The sequence below is a fragment of the Ranitomeya variabilis genome, chromosome 7, assembly GCF_051348905.1.
Source record: "Ranitomeya variabilis isolate aRanVar5 chromosome 7, aRanVar5.hap1, whole genome shotgun sequence".
Taxonomy (NCBI): domain Eukaryota; kingdom Metazoa; phylum Chordata; class Amphibia; order Anura; family Dendrobatidae; genus Ranitomeya; species Ranitomeya variabilis.
The window spans coordinates 84,350,419-84,371,445 of NC_135238.1; positions in this window are offsets into that span (position 1 = coordinate 84,350,419).

The following is a 21,027-nucleotide window of genomic DNA, read 5'->3' on the forward strand; positions in this document are numbered from 1 at the left end:
TTAGTGTTCGGAGATTAAGTTTTCATCACCACAGCTTAATGATTTACAGCTACTAGCCAGGCTGAGTACATGTGAGGATTCCCTAGCAACCAGGCAACCCCCACGTGTACTCAGCCTGGCTAATAGCTGTAAATCATTCAGCTGAGGCGATGAAAACTTAATCTCCGAACACTAAAAAATACTCGGAGATCACCCGTGCGTGCTCGGGAAAACCCTAGCAACGAGTACACTCGCTCATCACTATTCAGGACTTATAATAGAGATCTGGTTAACCACAGGAATAGAAGAGATGTATATGCAATAAGGTTTCTTCACAGTCAATGAGCTTGTAACTAATAGATTGAATCAGCAGAGCTGAGAGAGCAATAGCCATAGGAATTATTGGACTGAGCTAGGAAGTAGTAGTTGGATGATGGAAAGCAGGCAGAAGTTGTAGGGAAAATAATGACACACCTGGCTGGAGTAGAGTCTAGTGGCAGTAAGGTATTATTCTTCCTGAATATTGAAGCAATTCATGGCTATCTATGAAGGCCTTAAAATGTCTTCAGTGACAACATCAGACAGGCTTTCTTGGTTAAAAGAGTAACTCAGTGTAGGCTAGTACAGAGGGAGCAAGACTGTGGGAGAGGTTGGTAACACTGAATTGTATGCCTACTTATGCAATGTCAAAGTATTTTAAACAATAATATATCATGTACTACTTTTCTTGTGGTTGGCTAGCTGTTGGCTAGCCCTCCTATTTACAGCAATAGTCTGCTAACATCACTCTGTGAAGGATCTCTCTCAGCTTGACATATCCGAGACTGTGCCCTTTGCAGTACAAGGTATGTCCAGCCCATTGCAGAGAGGACGCTACAGGCTCAGAACAAACAGCTCGGAGAAGATTCATTGAAAATAACACTGAGGACCAGGAAGATTTGTGGTCATTACCCAGTATAGACTATTCATTTTTGCTACACAAAGGCACTAACACATTTTACATCATATTTTATTCTAATTGAGACTGCTTGCTAACCTAACAGCTTTACATGTCATTTTGAGGCTTACAGAACAATATGCTCTAGTTAAATCTTGTCTATCTGCTCTCCTTCCCCCATATACATTTTATTGCCCGAGGTCCTCATATCTCTTTCATTCCCTTATTTCTCTGTGGATGGCCATATGCCATATTGATGTTATGAGCCTGCTACTCATCTATACATATTCCCTCTCCTGTTAATATTTTATTTAATGATTTTAAATATTCATACAGTATAATTCTGTTAAAAAGGCAGTTAGCTTTGTTTGATGGATGCTAGGAACTCCCATGATTCCAATAAAGAATTTAAAAGAGCAATGTAAAAGATGATGATGATGATAGTCACAGTGGATATGAATATTCAATGGTATAAATAGTTCATAAAACAGCTTTTTGTATTCATATTGGTCAGTGGTACTTAAGTTACTTGAAAGATATACCACACCACAATTATTTATTTTTTATGTTTAACACTTCCTCTTACTTTGCACAAGTTCTGAAAATATCTGCAGTTTGATGTTATAGGTACAGTGGCATGTAAAAGTTTGATGAAATGATCTCTAAAAGTCCTATCTTTTAAGATTCCTTTGCATTTTAGGCAAAAATATACACTGCTCATAAAAATAAAGGGAACACTAAAATCCCACACCCTAGATCATAGAATCATAGAATGCTGGAGTTGGAAGGGGCCTCCTGGGTCATCTGGTCCAATCTCCTGCTCAAAGCAGGATTCACTAAATCATCCCAGACAGATGTCTGTCCAGCCTCTGTTTGAAAACTTCAACTGAAGGAGAACTCACCACCTCTCGTGGCAGCCTGCTCTACTCATTGATCACCCTAACTGTCAAATGTTTTTTCTAATATCTAATCTGTGTCTCCTCCCATTCAGTTTCACCCCATTTCTTCTAGTCTTTGCTTGTGCAAATGAGAATAAAGGTGATCCTTCTACAATGTGACAGCCCTTGAGATATTTGTAGACAGCTATTAAGTCTCCTCTCAGTCTTCTATTTTGCAAGCTAAACATTCCCAAATCCTGTAAATGTTCCTCATAGGACATGGTTTGCAGACCAGTCAGCATTCTGGTCGCTCTTCTCTGAACTTGCTCCATTTTTTTATGTCTTTTTTAAAATGTAGTGCCCAAAACTGGACACAGTATTCCAGATGAGGTCTGACCAAAGAGGAGTAGAGACAATAATGACTTCACGTGATCTAGATTATATGCTTCTGTTAATACATCCCAGAATTATATTTGCTCTTTTTGCTGCTGCATCACACTGTTGACTCATGTTCAGTCTGTGATCTATTAGTATACCCATGTCTTTTTCACATGTGCTGTTGCTTAGCCCGATTCCTCCCATTCAGATATCACTGAATGAAATGTTACAGTTGTAAATCTTTATTCATTACATAGTGGAATGTGTTGAGAACAATAAAACTTATAAATAATCAACATAAATCACAACTAATATCCCAAGGAGGTCTGGAGTTGGAATGATGCTCAAAATCAAAGTGGAAAATAAAGTTACAGACTGATCCAACTTCAATGGAAATGCCTCAAGACAAGGAAATGAGTAGTGTGTGGCCTTCACGTGCCTCTATGACCTCCCTACAATGCCTGGCCATGCTCCTGATGAGGCGGTGGATGGTCTCCTGAGGGATCTCCTCCCAGACCTGGACTAAAGCATCCGCCAACTCCTGGACAGTCTGTGGTGCAATATGACTTTGGTGGATGGTGCGAGACATGATATCCCAGATGTCTTCAATCGGATTCTAGGTCTGGGGAAAGGGCAGGTCAGTCCATAGCTTCAATGCCTTCATCTTGCAGGAACTGCTGATAAGCTCCAGCCACATGAGGTCTGGCATTGTCCTTCATTAGGAGGATCCCAGGGCCAACTGCACCAGCATATGGTCTCACAAGGGGTCTGAGGATCTCATGTTGGTACCTAATGGCAGTCAGGCTACCTCTGGCGAGACTCATGGAGGGCTGTGCGGCCCTCCAAAGAAATGCCACCTCACACCATTACTGACCCACTGCCAAACCGGTCATGCTGAAGGATGTTGCAGGCAGCAGATCACTCTCCACGGCATCTCCAGACTCTGTCATGTCTGTCACATGTGCTCAGTGTGAACCTGCTTTCATCTGTGAAGAGCATAAGGTTCCAGAGGCGAATTTGCCAATCCTGGTGTTCTATGGCAAATGCCAAGCATCTTGCACAGTGTTGGGCTGTGTGCACAACCCCCATCTGTGGATGCTGGGCACTCAGACCATCCTCATGGAGTCGGTTTCTAACCATTTGTGCAGACATATGCACATTTGTGGCCTGCTGGAGGTCATTTTGCAGGGCTCTGGCAGTGCTCCTCTTGTTATTCCTTGCACAAAAGCTGAAATAGCGGTCCTGCTGTTGGGTTGTTGCCCTCCTATGGATCCCTCCACTTCTCCTGGTTTACTGGCATGTCTCCTAGTAGCGCCTCCAGACTCTGAACACTACTCTGACAGACACAGCAAACTTTCTTGCCACAGCTCGCATTGATGTGCCATCCTGGATGAGCTGCACTACCTGAGCCACTTGTGTGGGTCGTAGAGTCCATCTCATGCTACCATGAGTGTAAAAGCACAGCCAAGATTCAAAAGTGACCAAAACATCAGCCAGAAAGCATTGGTACTGAGATGTGGTCTGTGGTCCCCACCTGCAGAACCACTCCTTTATTGAGTGTGTCTTGACAATTGCCAATAATTTCCATCTATTGTCTATTCCATTTGCACAACAGCATGTGAAATTGATTATCAAACAGTGTTGCTTCCTAAGTAGACAGTTTGATTTCACAGAAGTTTGATTTACTTGGAGTTATATTCTGTTGTTTAAGTGTTTAAGTGTTCCCTTTATTTTTTGAGCAGTGTATATATATATATATATATATATATATATATATATATATATATATATATATATATTGTCATTAAGTTCCATTTTAAAAATTACAAAAAGGGAAATGGGACGATGCACAAGATTGGTTACCCTTGGAGATTTCTGAACTCAGATAACTTTGACCAATTAGCCTGTTAGGGTTATGGATTGCTCACTATTATCATATTAAAGACCAGGTGATGCAAATTTCCCAGCTTCATAAAATCCAGCTTCCTCTAACCTTGTGCCAAAAAACAGCAGCCATAGGATCTTCTAAGCAGCTGCCTATCACTGTGAAAATGAAAATGATGGAAACCCAAAAAACAGGAGAAGGCTATATGAAGATGGAAAAGCATTTTCAAGTTTACCCTTTCCTCATTTAGACATGTAAGTAGGAAATGGCAGTTAACAGGAACAGTGGAGGTCAAGATAAGGTCTGGAAGACCAAGAAAAATTTCAATGAGTATCCTCCATTGAGCCTGAGTGCACAAGATTCTTTTGCAAAACACAGTTCAATCCAGGTTATCTGGCATCAGTTGTGGTGAACTTGGAAATGTGGGAGAGCAATCTCCACATAATTGGACAACTGAATGCATGTCTCTTGGGCACACAAACTGCTGAACTAAAAATGTAATGGAGTTAGAAGTGGAAGAGTATTGAACACATTAGGTGAGGATTATGATAACAACCAGATACTATTTGCTTGTGCTGAATGCATACCAAAAAGATTATCATGAGAAGAGGAAATACAGTTTGAACCTTACTCATATTGCTGGTCTGTTAGCTTTCCTCAAAGTAGTCAGTCACATTTTTTAATGTGCTAACAAATAGTGTTGAGCATTCCGATACTGCAAATATCGGGTATCGGCCGATATTCGCTGTATCGGAATTCCGATACCGAGTTCCGATATTTTTGTGATATCGGGAATCGGAAGTTCCCAGTGTATGGTTCCCAGGGTCTGGAGGAGAGGAGACTCTCCTTCAGGCCCTGGGATCCATATTCATGTAAAAAATAAAGAATAAATATAAAAAATATGGATATACTCACCCCTCCGGCGGACCCTGGACCTTAGCGGTGTAACTTATGGAAAGAGGTGACCACGGCTCTCAGGGTTTCTTGGGAGGTGCACAAGTTTGGGGATCCAACCCGTAAATATAACTGTAAATATACTTGGCACTCAGGAGAAATTCGTTGCAAAATTCAAAAATAGATTTTTATTTCGGTGCATCCAGCTCAACATATATAAACGTTTTCGGTCTCTACAAGTGAGACCTTCATCAGATACAATTGTAGAAGCTGGAGACCATAGGTGGTGTGTGTGAGTCACACACTGGGTAGAATGCTAGCCAGGGAACGGGAGCGCAAGGCGCCTGGTAGCATGCGGCACAATATGAAGCGTTCTGGCAGAGCGAGGTACTCGCAGGGTGAGAAGCGCTGAAGGTCACCGATGCCAAGGATGGTATGGGCGCTGCGCTGTAAAGCAGGGAGACGCTCCCGGGGCTGCTCACTTAGCGGTGTAACTGGCAGCCTTCGTTCCTAAGAATGCAGTGAGTGTACAGGACCTGCGATGACGTCGCGGCCTTGTGATTGGTCGCATGACCGCTCATGTGACCGCTCACGTGACCGCGACGTCATCGAAGGTCCTTCACTCACTGCATTCTTAGGCTGGTTTCACATTTGCGTTTTCTGCCGCTGCGTTTTACCGCAAAAAAACGCATGCATTTTTTTCCCTATACTTAACATTAAAAACGCATGCGTTTTTTTGCATGCGTTTTGCCGCGTTTGACAACGCATGAATTTTTTCCATGCTTGCGTTTTGTTGCGGAAATGCAACATGTAGTAATTTCTAGAATCTTTTTTTGCCGCAAAAAAAAGCATGCATTTTTTTTGCCGCAAAAAATTATTGCTGTCTATGTAAACGCATGCATTTTTAAGCACATGCGTTTGTTTGCATTAAAAACGCATGCGTTTTTATAGAAAAAAACAAGAATACACACTGATAAGCCACCCCCCACCATCAAGGTGATAAATGGATCCAAACCCTAACCCTAACCCTACCCCTAACCCTACCCCTAACCCTAAAGCCGGTAATTCAATTGCCGGCTTTTCATTTCTCCTGCCTAAACCCGACATGATATGAGACATGGTTTACATACAGTAAACCATGTCATATCCCCCTTTTTTTTGCATATTCCACACTACTAATGTTAGTAGTGTGTATGTGCAAAATGTCGGCGCTGTAGCTATTAATTTTAAGGGTTAAATCGCAGAAAAAATTGGCGTGGGCTCCCACGCAATTTTCTCCACCAGAGTGGTAAAGCCAGTGACTGAGGGCAGATATTAATAGCCTGGAGAGGGTCCACGGTTATTGGCCCCCCCCTGGCTAAAAACATCTGCCCCCAGCCACCCCAGAAAAGGCACATCTGTAAGATGCGCCTATTCTGGCACTTGGCCACTCTCTTCCCATTCCCGTGTAGCGGTGGGATATGGGGTAATGAAGGGTTAATGTCACCTTGCTATTGTAAGGTGACATTAAGCCAAATTAATAATGGAGAGGCGTCAATTATGACACCTATCCATTATTAATCCAATTGTATGAAATGGTTAAAAAACACACACAATATTGCAAAGTATTTTAATGAAATAAACACACAGGTTGTTGTTATATTTTATTGCTCTCTCAATCCACCTGAAGACCATCATTCTGTAACAAATTAAAAATAATAAACCAACAATATACATACCTTCTATAGATATGTAACGTCCCACGATGTAAATCCATCTGAAGGGGTTAAAATATTTTACAGGCAGGAGCTCTGCTATAATGCAGCTGTGCTCCTGCCTGTAAACCCCGGGGAATGAAGGTAATGTAGGTCAATGACCTATAGTTACCTTCAGTCGCAGCGATGCGCCCTCTGCTGGATGTCCTCATATGACCTCGAGCCTGGGAACTTTTTTTCATTAAAATACTTTGCATTATTGTGTGTGTGTTTTTTTTAACCATTTCATACAATTGGATTAATAATGGATATGTGTCATAATTGACGCCTCTCCATTATTTGTCTGGCTTAATGTCACCTTACAATAGCAAGGTGACATTAACCCTTCATTACCCCATATCCCACCGCTACACGGGAGTGGGAAGAGAGTGGCCAAGTGCCAGAATAGGCGCATCTTACAGATGTGCCCTTTCTGGGGTGGCTGGGGGCAGATGTTTTTAGCCAGGGGGGGCAATAACCGTGGACCCTCTCCAGGCTATTAATATCTGCCCTCAGTCACTGGCTTTACCACTCTGGCGAAGAAAATTGCGCGAGAGCCCACGCCAATTTTTTCCGCGATTTAACCGTTAAATTTAATAGCTACAGTGCCGAAATTTTGCACATACACACTACTAACATTAGTAGTGTGGAATATGCAAAAAAAAGGGGGATATGACATGGTTTAAAGACGCTGCGTTTTTAAACGCAAATGTGAAACTAGCCTTAGGAACAGAGGCTGCCGGTTACACCGCTAAGGTCCAGGGTCCGCCGGAGGGGTGAGTATATCCATATTTTTTATTTTTATTCTTTATTTTTTACATGAATATGGATCCCAGGGCCTGAAGGAGAGTTTCCTCTCCTTCAGACCCTGGGAACCATCCAGGATACCTTCCTATATTAGTGTCCCATTGACTTGTATTGGTATCGGGTATCGGTATCGGCGAAATCCGATATTTTTTGGATATCGGCCGATCCAATCCGATACCTATACTTTTGAATATCGGAAGGTATCGCTCAACACTACTAACAAAGTGATGTAGTTTCTAGTAAACATATATTATCATGTTGTACCCAACTTATTTTCCAGAAGCCTGCACCCTACAATCGACTAGTCCTGCCTCAACATGGAAAAGAATTCCCACAAATTAAATACACATAGGACTGTCTGCCACCATGATCACAAAACATTTTCAAGTTCTATTGAGCCTCGTACTACAACAATTACATCATCACCTGCTCAAGAGCCAACTGCAAGACAAGCATATTTTGCCTACACAATGTTTTAGCCACACATTACCTATGCTGAATATTTCTGAGGCCAACAACCTCTTCCTAATTACTTCTTTGTGGAAAATGGCCGGAGTTCCTTGTCACTCCCCCTTCCATCCATGCCCAGCCTAACTCCCACCTTAATACTGCATTCAGTGGCCACAAAACTGTAGTTCTGACGTTTCGATTTTTTGTCGTTATGCCGTTTACCGATCAGATTAATTAATTTTATATTTTGATAGATCGTGCTTTTACGAAATGCAGTGATACCAAATATGTGAATTTTTTTTGTTTTCTTTTTAATGGGGCACAATTGGTGATTTGAACTTTTGTGCTTTGTTTTTTTTTCACTTTTTTTGTAATTATTATTTTATTACTGTATTTAATAGTCCCCTTAGGGGATTTCAAGCGACAATTGTCTGATTGCTTGTAAAATCACGGACTCTTTTTAACACCAGTTAAACGTTGGAATTCACAGGAGAATTGTAATGACAGGCACAAGCGTTTTCAGCTAATACCCAGCTGTCATAGCAATCCAACGGCTCCTCATTTTCTCGTAATGGGTACTCAGATGTTCACGTGGAATGAGTCGCACCTCTGCTGACGCGTGTCAAGGCCCGCTGTAAAAGACCGACAGCAGAATTTAACAGGTTAACAGCGGTTGGCGGAGCTAAAATCCATTCATGGATGTTAGAGACACATGATCGCTGATTAAGTCAGCCATCATTTTCCAGGAAAAGATGCAGGCTCAGCATGAAAGTTCACATCAAATTCAGGAAGCTGTCATACAACATACATGTCATATGGCGGTATGGGATTAAACAATATCCTCTTTTGTTTCTAACACAATCCTTTTATAGCCCTCTTTTTTTAACCATAGCTAAATATGCCAAATTGGCAGTTAAGTACACATATGGAAAGCAAAATACTTCAACAGTGTGCAAAATTATCGTGGGGAGGAAAGTTCCAAAATAAGATTAGCAAAACAGGTATACAAAAACATTTGCATTTTATTAACACGTCTATTGATTTTGCAGTTGCCATAATTCCACAATGTGTTGCAATTTCAATGTACTGTATAAACATATATATATATATATATATATATATATATATATATATATATATATATATATATACGTGTATATATATATATTACTTATTCACTTAAATTTAGTAACCTGAACTATTAATTCAACAAGTCATTATGATGCAAACCATGAACAGGAGAAAAGATCAAATAAAAAAAGTTATAAAAAAATTGGTGTTTTACATATTTATATCACTACAGTAAAAAAAAGTATAAAATACCCAGTAGTTGAAATATACTAAAAAAAGTCAAAAATAATACAATTTGTTCCATAATGTTCCATTATGAAGGAACTTTCAGGCATTCTAATTAAGAATTTTTTATATTTTTTGAGATTTCAATGCACAGCAGTATAGAGGAAACACTGTAGATAACTGGTGTCTATCTAGAGAAGGGTAAAGGAATTAGCGAAGTGTTGAGATGGAGTGCAATACTAGCAGGTACAACAATACCAGTCTAAAAGATTAAAAGCAAGATCAGATTTGCATTTGTGGGGATAAATTGTGTTTACGGTACTTAATTACTGAATAATCAATTTGGAGTTTGATAGTGGTAAAGCAAAGATTGAAATGAGCAAAGCACGATGTAATTGAAAATATGTAAGCACCTCATGAATCTGAACCAACTTTTGGATACAAGTGAGAATAATGATTTGTAGGCAACTTGGTAACATTCTTGTTAGTACAACTGACCAACCAATTTCTTACAGGGGAGTATATAACAGCACTACCAAACAAAAAACCTACCCCTAAAACCATTAATCTTTAGTAATAATCCTATATAATCCCAAAAATCCAGAAAACTAGATAAAACACATCCTTATAGGGACTCAAACACCAGGAATTAGGGATAAAGCCTATATATAGAGACGCTTATGCAAAAAGGAATTTTTTGTGATACCAAAAAAACATAAGTATGAAAAAATGAAAAAAATGCCAAAAAAAACAATAAAAACATTATCAAAAAATGAAAAAAAATATTATAATATGCCTCTGCTAGCCCTAATAGGCCCTAGAATCTGATATCCTTCCTACCAGTAGAGGTTGGCACCCTAAATATGCGATATGGCGCCCCCGCTCAACGACGGCTGTCCCTTATATCCCTGGGTGATCCCTAATAATCTAATAACTACAGACAAAACACACAAATATGGATCAAAATAGATCCATAATAAACACACATAAGCACTACTATGGCTACGACTATTACTTTAGAAATTAATAGTAGTCACTATAAGACTTGAAACTGTGGTAAGGCTATAGAATGTAACAAAGATCAAACCAACACTGAAGAAGCTATACTAAATCTAATCTGTCCTGTATGGGTGTTACAGCCACAAATGCTTTGACCGCTTGGGATTGACTATTCAGCTGTCCTGAATCTAAATTGCCTTTTGGGCTACACAAATAGGTTAAATATACATTCACAGCTCAATAATTTAACATCAGAAAGATATATCCACATCATTGTCATATATAACGAATGTGTAAATTGATAAAGTGCTTAATGTGCTAAATATGCAACATATAATAGAAAAACCATTGCTCATAAAGATCATTCACTTTAGCTCTTAGCTCCTCAGACTTTGGCAGACGGGATTATGTTTCCTGCCTGTAGCTCCATTACCTAAAGGACTAGTAATCTCTAAGTCCCCTGATTAACCCCTGAGAAAAGATTATGGGGGAGAAATGCGTCGGGACAGCGTGAGCTAACGTATTTACATGGCTATTTAAAGGGAATGCCTGAGGAGCTAAGAGCTAAGTGAATGATCTTTATGAGCAATGGTTTTTCTATTATATGTTGCATATGGATCTATTTTGGATCTATTTTGATCCATATTTATGTGTTTTGTCTGTAGTTATTAGATTATTAGGGATCACCCAGGGATATAAGGGACAGCCGTCATTGAGCGGGGGCGCCATATCGCATATTTAGGGTGCCAACCTCCGCTGGTAGGAAGGATATCAGATTCTAGGGCCTATTAGGGCTAGCAGAGGCATATTATAATAATTTTTCTCAATTATTAATTTTTTTCATTTTTTGATAATTTTTTATTGGGTTTTTTTGGCATTTTTTTCATACTTATGTTTTTTTGGTATCACAAAAAATTCCTTTTTGCATAAACGTCTCTATATATAGGCTTTATCCCTAATTCCTGGTGTTTGAGTCCCTATAAGGATGTGTTTTATCTAGTTTTCTGGATTTTGGGGATTATATAGGATTATTAATAAAGAGTGGTTTTAGGGGTAGGCTTTTTGTTTGGTAGTGCTGCTAACATTCTTGTTATTCAGTTACAGACAGGAATAGTATAAGTATAGGCAATCAGATATCTTGTGGCTGAAATATAGTCACTCACAAGAACAAGAGTTGAGAATGTGGTCAGCAAAGGAATAGTTTAATTAATAAGTATTGGAGACAAGTTTTTGTGTCTAACTACTGTGGTGGGAGCTGAACTCTGAAATTGTTATTTAAGTACCCATCCGCTGTAAATCAACTATGAATCAAATTTCCTGAAATTTCCTGTGCTGTGCTCCCTCACCAATCAAAGAGCAGGAAGCAGACAGTGCAGCACCCTTGTAAGGGTGGTTAGTGGTGTCTGCCAGAGCGATGCTGTACGCCCTCTGTGCAGTAGTCTTTGATTAGTCCTGACAACCGGTCCGTGTAGGGTGGGAACACCCACTTGATCTCAGCATCTGACTCAGAGCTGTCACGGGGATACAAGGAGGGCGAGAGCTAATAACCCGGGCCCCTGCAATTTCCCTCAGTCTAGGGAAACCCTGTCTGACCCTCTACCTGAAGTTTACACTGAAGGTGTGCATGTTCAGGCCTCCACCCTCACCCTGAATCCTGATTCAGCCCTAGACTGACCACCACCGCCCACCACCCAGTGAATGCAATAGACCAATACCCACAGTTATAACAAACAAGGATAAAGGAAAATATACACCACGCCGCAGTCAATCAGGAACACACTATAACGGTGCAGGGCAAAATAAATTCAAATATAGGAAGGATTAAATAAGACAAGGAAAATACACCACCAGCAACGATTCTCCAACAACCAGCTCTCCACTCTGGACCGAGATAACTACGGATAAGACAGAAGCTATAATCGGCGACGCCCAAAGATCAGGAGAACCATTTAAAGGAAATGGGCATGGCCCAGCTTCCAATCCGAGGATCAGATAAATTAACCCCGGGGCAGCCAGACGAAAACTAGCCGACGCCAATGAGCAAACAGTGGTCAAACGCGGAATTACCGCTGTCTGTCAGACGACCTGGTCTGAACAGTGTCCGACATGACAAGAGCGTCCTCAAGAGTGGGCTCAAAAGCCACCGAGGTCAGAGTGGGATCAATCACCAGCATAGTGGGGGTGAATTTCAGGGATGCCACTAGCATCCATCTGCTGCATCCTGTGACTGCTAAGGCTATGTTCACATTCGCGTTGTTGTGCGTTGCGTCGGCGACGCAATGCACAACGCATGCAAACGCATGCAAAAACGCATAGTTTTGTGATGCATGCGTCCATTTTTGGCTTGATTTTGGACGCAAAAAAAATTCTACATGCAGCGTCCTGTGCGCCCTGATGCTTGCGCCAAAAATGACGAATGCGTCACAAAATGCAAGACAACGCATGTCCATGCACCCCCATGTTAAATATAGGGGCGCATGACGCATGCGTCGCTATGCATCGTCGAACCTGTGCCCGACACAACGCAAATGTGAACGTAGCCTAACAGGGCACAGCATTTCCTTAGTTTCCCTGAGACACTGTGAAGCAACAGAGTTCGCATCAGTTCATACCGGGTGACGGAACCCGAGTTTATTCCGGCGTAGTACCGCCATATAGTGCCGCCATTACCTAGCAGCAGGTTCAATCTCTGCACGGTGGACCCCGGGATGCAAATGCAACTTTTACTATCTTTATATTTATTTGGTGCGTTGCGCTAGCCCTAACATTATACTAGTGCCAGGGTCTGGCTAGTAATGGCGGACGATCAGCATCTACAAAGGTGCATCCAGCAACTGGAGGGTAGATTGGCAGCTCTTGAGCGCACAACCTCAGCCGTGGATGTGTCATGTCGGACACTGTCCAGACCAGGTCGTCTGACAGACAGCGGTAAATCCGCGTTTGACCACTGTTTGCTCATTGGCGTCAGCTAGTTTTCGTCTGGCTGCTCCGGGGTTAATTTATCTGATCCTCGGATTGGAAGCTGTGCCATGCCCATTTCCTTTAAATGGTTCTCCTGATCTTTGGGCGTCGCCGATTATAGCTTCTGTCTTATCCGTAGTTATCTCGGTCCGGAGTGGAGAGCTGGTTGTTGGAGAATCGTTGCTGGTGGTGTATTTTCCTTTGTCTTATTTACTCCTTCCTATATTTGTATTTATTTTGCCATGCACCTTTATAATGTATTCCTGATTGACTGCGGCGTGGTGTATATTTTCCTTTATCCTTGTTTGTTATAACTGTGGGTATTGGTCTATTGCATTCACTGGGTGGTGGGCGATGGTGTTCAGTCTAGGGCTGAATCAGGAGTCAGGGTGAGGGTGGAGGCCTGAACATGCACACCTTCAGTGTAAACTTCAGGTAGAGGGTCAGACAGGGTTTCCCTAGACTGAGGGAAATTGCAGGGGCCCGGGTTATTAGCTCTCGCCCTCCTTGTATCCCCGTGACATTATAATCGGCCTAACAACAAAAAAAAAAGGGGTTCCTTTTTTTTTTTTTCTTCTCTGTGTTTTGTCATGGATCCCATGACTTCCATAACCCGCCAGTTGGAGGCGCTGTCCCTACAGGTCACTGAGATGAAGGGAGCAGTGCAGCAACAGGGACTAGCAGTATCTAATATACAGGCTGGAGCGACAGGAGGAGTTAATGAGCCCAAGTTTCCTTTGCCTGAAAAATTTGCTGGGGAACGCAGTAAATTTGTTTCTTTTCGGGAAGCATGCAAACTGTATTTCCGTATGCACCCGATCTCCTCTGGTAATGAGGCTCAACGTGTGGGCCTGGTGTTGTCATTATTGAGCGGGGATCCCCAAGCATGGGCATTTTCGTTGCTGTCTGATTCTGTTGTATTTAACTCAGTGGAGTGTTTCTTTTCTGGTCTAGGACACATTTACGATGATCCAGACAGAATGGCTCTAGCAGAATCTAAGTTACTCACTATTTGCCAGGGGGAGCGTTTTACAGAGGATTACTGTTCTGAATTTCGCCGCTGGGCGGTTGACACTCAGTGGAATGAGCCAGCATTGCGGAGTCACTTTATTCATGGAGTTTCTAATAGGGTTAAAAAAGCCCTCCTGATGTACGAGACTCCTGCTTCACTAGATTCCGCTATGAGTCTTGTTGTCCGCATTGATCGCCGTTTGCGTCAGGGGAATCATGAGACACCGCCTGTGGGTGAAGGTTTAGGTTCACGTGAGGTTGCTGCAGGTGAGCCCACGGAATCTATGCAAACCGCAGGGGTGTCACATGTTAAGAATCGTACCCCTGTACTCAGGAAGCAGGGAGCCTGTTTTTTCTGCGGTAAAACTGGTCATTTTATTAATATCTGTCCTCTGCTGTTAAAGAAAAACGCAACGGCGGAAAACTTCTGAGCTCAGAGGGTGTGGAGGAGTCCAATCTGAGCTTATGTATATCCTCCACGATGATTTCTCAGTGCATGCTCCCTGCCAAAGTTGTTGTCGCTGGCAGAGAGATACCAATCACTATTTTTGTGGATAGTGGTTCCGCCACAAATCTCATTGATGAGGAGTTTGCGCGCACTGCTGGTTTTAAGATTGAAAAACTGCCTCATCCTATGCGTGTGGTCACCATCAATTCTGCTCCTCTTACTGAGTTCGTGGCTGAGGTTAAACTCCACATTGGGGTTCTTCATTTCGAGCAGGTCACATGTAAGGTGCTCAAGAGTCTTCCGGCACAATTGGTTCTGGGTTTTCCATGGTTGTCTACACACAACCCGGTGATTGACTGGAAAACTCAGGACATAATCCAGTAGAGTGATTTCTCTCAGGAGAATTGCCTGGCCACATGTGTGTCTGCTGTGACTTCAAGCGTTCCTGAGTCACTTCAGGATTATGCGGATGTGTTCTCTGAGAAGGGTTGTTCAGAGTTGCCGCCACACCGCTCCTATGACTGTTCTATCAGGTTTAAACCAGGGGCCAAGTTGCCTAAAGCAAGGATGTTCAACATCTCCGGTCCGGAGAGACAAGCGCTCAAGGATTACATTTCTGAAAGTTTGAGCAAAGGGCACATCAGGCCGTCATCCTCGCCGGTGGCAGCAGGGTTCTTCTTCGTGAAGAAGAAATATGGCGGATTACGCCCGTGTTTGGATTTCAGGGAGTTGGACCAGATTACGGTTCGTGATCCATATCCTATGCCACTGATACCTGACTTGTTCAACCAGGTGGCAGGTGCTAAGTGGTTTACCAAGCTTGACCTCAGGGGGGCGTACAACCTCATAAGAGTCCGTCAAGGTGATGAGTGGAAGATGGCTTTTAATACTGCTGAGGGTCATTTTGAAAATTTGGTGATGCCTTTTGGGTTAACTAACGCACCTGCAGTGTTCCAACATTTCATCAATGATGTGTTCTCGCATGTTTTGGGGAAATTCGTTATCGTGTACCTAGATGACATCCTCATATATTCTTGCGACCGTGATGCTCATTTAGATCATGTCAGGCAGGTGTTACAGCTTCTCAGAGAGAATAAGCTGTATGCTAAACTTGAGAAATGTGTATTTTTTGCTCAAGAGTTTCCGTTCTTGGGTTATATTGTGTCTGCTTCTGGTTTTAAAATGGACGCCGCTAAGGTGCAAGCGGTGCTGCATTGGGAACGTCCTGATAACCTGAAAGCACTTCAGCGATTCCTTGGGTTTTCTAACTACTATAGGAAATTTATCAAGGATTTTTCTATCATTGCTAAACCGCTAACTGACATGACTAAAAAGGGTACCAATTTCTCCGTTTGGCCTGAGACTGCTGTTCGCACATTTGAATTTCTCAAGAACAGTTTTGTTTCAGCTCCCATTCTTGTGCAGCCAGACGTATCTAAACACTTTGTCGTGGAAGTCGATGCGTCTGAGGTTGGTGTGGGGGTGGTACTATCTCAAGGCTCATCCTTGAGTGGTTTGCGTCCGTGCGCCTATTTCTCCAAAAAACTCGTCCACTGAACGTAACTACGATATCGGCAACAGGGAGTTGTTGGCTATTAAGTTGGCCTTTGAGGAATGGTGACACTTCTTGGAGGGTTTGGTACATCAGGTCACTGTTGTTACCGACCATAAGAATCTGCTGTATTTGGAGTCTGCCAAGCGTCTGTCTCCCAGGCAGACTCGCTGGGCATTGTTTTTCACGCGGTTCAACTTTGTTGTCACTTACAGACCAGGGTCTAAAAACACTAAGGCAGATGCTCTGTCCAGGTGTTTTCCGGGGGGAGAACCTCGGGAAGATCCAGTACCCATCCTCCAAAAGGGTGTTGTGGTTTCGGCTCTCACTACCGAGGTTGAGGCTGAGATTGCCGAGGCTCAGGAGGAGGTACCATCTGAGCTTCCCATCAACAAATCTTTTGTACCGCTTCATCTCCGCCTAAAGGTGTTGGCGGAGCATCGTGATACTGTCCTGGCTGGCCACCCAGGGGTTAGAGGTACTTTGGAGTTGGTGTCACATCGGTTTTGGTGGCCCAAAATCCGACAGGACGTGGTCTCATATGTGTCAGCTTGCACCACGTGCGCTAGGGCGAAGAAGCCCCGCTCCCGTCCTGTTGGCACACTACTTCCTCTGGAGGTAGCTAGTAAGCCATGGACGGAAATCTCCATGGATTTCATCACTGATTTGCCTCCGTCAGCTGGGAACACGGTCATTTTAGTGATTGTGGATCGGTTTTCAAAAATGTCGCACTTTGAGTCTTTGCCTTCTTTACCTAACGCTAAGACTCTTGCTCAGGTGTTTGTGCAGGAGGTGGTCAGACTTCATGGAGTTCCGTCTGACATCGTGTCAGATAGGGGTACTCAGTTTGTAGCAAAATTTTGGAAAGCATTTTGCTCACGGCTGGGGATCAAGTTGTCTCATTCGTCTGCGTTTCATCCCCAGTCAAATGGTCAGACCGAGCGTATGAACCAAAATTTGGAGCAGTACTTGCGCTTCTTTGTCTCTGATAACCAGGAGGAGTGGTCTACCTTTCTTCCTTTGGCTGAGTTTGCCATCAATAATCACTGCCAGGAGTCGTCTGGGGAGTCTCCGTTTTTTTGTGTTTACGGGCTACATCCTCAGTTTTGTACGTTGAGTCAGAGAGGCTCTTCCGGCGTTCCGGAGGAGGATCAGTTAGGAGCACAATTGTCATCAGTCTGGAGGAGAGTGAAACAGCGCCTGTTGAGTGTGGGTGCTAGGTACAAACATGTGGCTGACAGTAGGCGTGTGCCAGGTCCGGACCTGAGTGTGGATGACTGGGTGTGGTTATCCACAAAAAACATAAGACTCAAGATACTATCCCTTAAATTGGGTCCACGGTTTATTGGTCCATTTAGGGTCACCGCCGTCATTAACCCAGTAGCGTACCGACTGGAGCTCCCTACGGTGTATAAAATATACAACGTGTTCCACAGGTCTCTTCTTAAGAAGGTGGTGGGTTCTGTGGACGCGGCGCCTATGCCACCTCCAGTCTTGGTGGATGGTAACCTAGAATTTGAAGTCTCCAGGGTGGTTGACTCTCGTGTGGTGCGCCTCACTTTACAGTATTTGGTACACTGGCGTGGTTATGGGCCTGAGGAGAGGTCCTGGGTACCAGCCTCGGACGTTCATGCGGATCAGCTGGTCAGGTGTTTTCATCGTCGCCATCCGGACAAGCCGGGTCCTATAAGCAGTGAGGGCCCTGGGGTCCCTCGTAGAAGGCGGGGTACTGTCATGTCGGACACTGTCCAGACCAGGTCTTTGAACAGACAGCGGTAATTCCGGTTTGACCACTGTTTGCTCATTGGCGTCGGCTAGTTTTTGTCTGGCTGCTCCGGGGATAATTTATCTGATCCTCGGATTGGAAGCTGGGCCATGCCCATTTCCTTTAAATGGTTCTCCTGATCTTTGGGCGTCGCCGATTATAGCTTCTGTCTTATCCGTAGTTATCTCGGTCCGGAGTGGAGAGCTGGTTGTTGGAGAATCGTTGCTGGTGGTGTATTTTCCTTTGTCTTATTTACTCCTTCCTATATTTGTATTTATTTTGCCCTGCACCTTTATAGTGTATTCCTGATTGACTGCAGCGTGGTGTATATTTTCCTTTATCCTTGTTTGTTATAACTTTGGGTATTGGTCTATTGCATTCACTGGGTGGTGGGCGGTGGTGTTCAGTCTAGGGCTGAATCAGGAGTCAGGGTGAGGGTGGAGGCCTGAACATGCACACCTTCAGTGTAAACTTCAGGTAGAGGGTCAGACAGGGTTTCCCTAGACTGAGGGAAATTGCAGGGGCCTGGGTTATTAGCTCTCGCCCTCCTTGTATCCCCGTGACAGGATGTTACCGCAGTCGCTGTTAAGGCTACTAGTGTATCTGCAGCTAGTTGTCCACTGCCACCCCTGCTCCGACATTATCCCGACTCCCGTTACCAGACAAGATTGCTGGTGACAGTAAGCTGTGTCGGGGATTCGTGAGCCAGTGTGCCATATATCTTGAGCTTCTGGCTGCATGTTTTCCTACGGAACGGGCTAAAGTGGGATTTATTATATTCCTTCTGTCTGGCAGGACATTGGAATGGGCAATGCCACTGTGGGAGCGTGACGACCATGTGGTGTAGAGTGCTCCTCGCTTCCTGGACTCTCTGAAACAGGTCTTTATGGGACCTCGTGTCACCCATGATACAGCGCTCCAACTGCTGGCAATGACACAAGGCTTGTCCATGGTCAATCATTTCGCCGTCCACTTACGGACTTTGGCATCTGAGCTGGAGTGGCCAGATAAAGTCCTTATCCCTGTGTTCTGGAAAGGACTGGCTGACCATGTGAAGGACACCTTGGCCACTAGGGAGATTCCCACCACACTGGAAGAGCTTATCACTATATCCACCCGCATCGACCTTTGTTTTAACGAACGAAGGTTGGAGCAAACCCAGTGTAGGCAGAGGTTTCAGTTGGCTCCTACCTTCTCCAGGCCTCTAGAATCTCCGGTTCAGCCATCCGAGCCCCATGAGGCCATGGAAGTTTTTCGAACGGGACCTAAGTCCCCGGCCGCTCGAATACCCATGGTCTGTAATGTTTGCCAGCAGTCAGGACATTATGCCAAGAAATGTCCCCAGTGGTTGGGAAACAACCACGTCTAGTAACTGTAGGAGGAGGTTCACTAGACACAGTGGCATTTTCCTCCAAACTGTCCCTCACAGGGACAATCACCTTAGGCTCATCCACTCTTACAGTCGAGCTTTGTGTGGATTGCGGGGCGGAGGGGAATTTTATGTCCTCTGCCTTTGCCCAATGCCAGGCAATACCCCTGGTGATGCTCGCCAAGCCGGTGACTGTATGAGTGGTGAATGGGTCGACACTGCCCTCAAAAATAACACACCAGACCATCCCATTATCCCAAATTGTGGTCGGCGGAGGTCTCCAAGGCCTTCCTCTCTATTAAGCCTCATTTTGCTAGCGCTTCCATCCTACATTGCTCCGATGTGGATAAACCTTTTATAATGGAGGTGGATGCCTCATCCGTCGGTGCTGGAGCAGTCCTCTTCCAAAAGAATGCTCAAGGTCGAAAGCATCCTTGCTTCTTTTTCTCCAAGACCTTCACACCATCAGAGAGGAATTACTCCATTGGGACAGGGAGTTGCTAGCTATGAAGTTGGCCTTCTCGGAGTGCAGACAGCTCCTGGAGGGGGCTCGATTTCCCTTCCATGTATATACCGACCACAAAAATTTGGTTAATTTGCAGACTACCCAGCGGCTAAACTCTCGCTAGGCTAAATGGTCCTTGTTCTTCTACCATTTCCATTTCACTCTCCATGATCTTTCCGGGGAGAAGAACATCTGTGCAGACACTCTCTGCAGCTCCGTAGTGTCATCAGTAGAGGAGGAGCCTCGGCTAATTGTCCCTTCGGAAAGCCGTGGCCCTAGTTTCGCTAGAGTCTGTGCCCCCGGGGAAGACTTTTGCACCATCTAATATGCGACTGGTGGTTCTCTCTTGGGCTCATTCGCCCAGGGCGGGTGGACATTTTGGGACCAATAGGACATCTGAGCTTCTGGCGAGGACTTACTGGTGGCCGCATATGGTCTGTGACCTTGGAGACTATATTCGGGCGTGTGTCTCCTGCGCTAAGAATAATCTCCACAGCAACGGCCTGCTGGGTTACTTTATCCCCTGCTGGTGGCGGACAGGCTCTGGGAAATGGTCGGGAAGGACTTTAAGGTGGGCTTACCAAAGTCCCATAGCTGCACCATTATTTGGGTAATCACTGACCATTTTTCCAAAATGGTGCATTTGGTGCCTCTTCCACAGCTACCCTCTGCACGGACCTTGGCAACGTTGTTTATTAAGCACGTTTTCCACCTACAAGGTATGCTAGACAAAATTGTCAGTGACCGGGGTTTCCAGTTTGCGTCGCGGTTCTGGAGAGAGCTTTGTCGTCTACTCAGCATCGAGCTGAATCTCTCTTCAGCATAATATCCCGAGACTAATGGGTTGGTAGAGAGGGCCAACCAGACCCTGGTCACATACCTCTGACATTTTGTTTCAGGCAGGCAGGATGACTGGGCATCCTTGCTACCATGGGCGGAGTTTGCACTAAACAATGCCGTAGCCGACTCCACTGGGCAGACTCCATTCCTCCTTAACTATGGCCAGCATCCTTGGGTTTCTGTGCCCATGCCCGTGTCTTCCGCCGACTCCAGGGTGGCAGACTGGGCTGTGGAGGCACATGACATTTGGGACCGCACACAGGATTCCATCTGGATCTCCATGGAGAGAATGAGGGTCTCTGCCGATGTACATCGGCTCCCCGCTCAGACCTTTTCCCCT